A 2,083-nucleotide genomic window follows, 5' to 3' on the forward strand; every position below is an offset into this window, starting at 1 on the left:
ATGCACCCAATTCGAATGATACACCCTATTTGAACAAACTGAACTGTAAACACCACCAGCCTCGCCACGAGTGCCCACAGGACAGAAGCACGGTGCATCAGTGGACATTTGTCCAACCATCTGACTGTCAGAGTCCAGATTTCTTCCACACTGTGTTCGTGCCCGGCTGTGACTGGTTAAAGCATGAACTTGTGCAGAAGGATCCGGGTGCTCCCAGCTGCACCTGACCACGGCAATCCTGCGGCCTGCCTTCTCGAGGCCGAGAGACTGATGGTGGTGTTTTTGTTACTGTGTTTTTCTCTTTCAGGTTGGACTTTGTTTTTTGTTCCTCAAAGTTTTGGAGGAATGTAGTGTCCTGCTGGACACGTTCTAGTGTTTGGCCAGCCTCTCTGCTGAGGGCTGGCCTCCCACATACACCCCACACCCACCCAACACAGGCGTCACCGGTCAGGTGACCCTGGCAATAAAAAGGCCCGGGCGCACGTGCCCAGGGCCAGTTCCAGATACCACCAAACTGTGTCCTGTCGACTTTATTTCAGTAGCATGGGGGCCTAGGGCCCCAACACTACATACGGGACCCCTCCCCCAACACCCAATGGCAGGAGAGTGAGACAGAATATCAGATTAAAATCATTTTGCCCAGAATATGCCCATCACAACCACTGCCACGGACTAACACTTCGAAGTATTCCTGGTGTCATTATTGTGCCCCGAAATATACCCCTCACAAAGACGTGCTACAAAATAAACCTCTAAATAAGCATCTGCCATCGCTGTGCCACCAAAGATACCCGTCAGATTAACTGTGCCAAGCAGAACGACGGAGCCTCTAAGCGCTTCCATCAGAACTTTTGTGGCAAACTAAAGTTGTACAATTAATTTAATGGAGTCCAAGGCGGCATTTCTCGGCCTCTGTCAGCCTCCGTTACCACGCTCTAAAAATAGTGTGGGGGCTCCGTTCACCCGCGCCCACCCCAGCTTGTGCCCCGGGTCTCTGCCCTGCTGCTGGTGACCTCACAATCCCCTCCCCCTGCCCAGTGTGTCTCCCACTCGTGCACTCCCACGTCTCACCCTGCTGTCTCCCACAGTGTGGTTTAACAAAAGACGTGCAGCCCCCGGTGTAATAAGATTCGTCTCCAAGCAACATTAACAAATGTCCCGGGTGCTGATGTGGCAGTGATGGAGACCTGCCTCCCGGCGGCCCCTGCAGCTGCCTCTTGGTCCAGGGCTCCGTTTCTTCCTTTCTGCGCGACTTGCGCTGGCTTAAAATACAAAACCATCCCAGGGAATCTTAAAAGCGTTTGTTTTCTAGTTCGCTATTTTTCAAAGATTCCATTTAGTTATACGTGACTTTGAAAACATTGTAAAACAGGAGGGCTCGTCCGGGATTTGAACCCGGGACCTCTCGCACCCAAAGCGAGAATCATACCCCTAGACCAACGAGCCAGATGTGTAAGTATGTTCATGTGGGATATATTGTGTTCACCATCCATGGCGTTGTACAGTGTTCTGTATATTATTTTTCTCTGTACTTTCCTTGGACACAGCCTGGCAATCCCACTGAACAGGAGGAGATTGGTTTTCTGACACAGAGAGTCTCATTTTAGGAAATATCTGATTCCTTTTATTCAAAGCTGCAGCGACAAAGGAAACAGCCTTCACACAACTCTACACACATTATTGTGTGAGACGGTCACACACTGAGCCTGTTAAATTAATGCAAATCTAATCCCTATTTCACCCGGGCCTTAAAAGTTTTTATTAGGAAAATAAAAATGTGTTTCTACAGAGATATTTGTAAATTATTTAGAGGCCAGTCGCAGATGAGTTGGACTTTTTGACCACATAAATTCGATATAGACATGGACACCAAATAGTTATGACGTCATGGTATAGCATTAATGAGAGATAATGCCCAGTCAGGGCTGGACTGGTGTTTGCTCCAGAGGGGCGTGAATGGGCGTCAGAGTTTAAGGAGCAGTTACAGGTGTAGTGCCCGACCTCTCCGCCAGGGGGCGTCTACTTATCCGGTCCCTCATAATTCACTCCCTCTTCCCTGGTTGTGAGGGCATAACAGGTTGAT

At 49.3% G+C, this 2,083-nt stretch overlaps 1 non-coding gene across 1 annotated transcript; it reads right to left on the reverse strand.

Moving 5' to 3' along the window:
* Window positions 1–1,374: 1,374 nt before the first annotated feature.
* On the reverse strand, window positions 1,375–1,446 carry TRNAP-UGG (transfer RNA proline (anticodon UGG)). The gene has a single exon. It is a non-coding gene; the product is annotated as a tRNA-Pro (tRNA).
* Window positions 1,447–2,083: the final 637 nt, after the last annotated feature.

Source organism: Pleurodeles waltl, unplaced genomic scaffold (assembly GCF_031143425.1).
Source record: "Pleurodeles waltl isolate 20211129_DDA unplaced genomic scaffold, aPleWal1.hap1.20221129 scaffold_67, whole genome shotgun sequence".
Taxonomy (NCBI): domain Eukaryota; kingdom Metazoa; phylum Chordata; class Amphibia; order Caudata; family Salamandridae; genus Pleurodeles; species Pleurodeles waltl.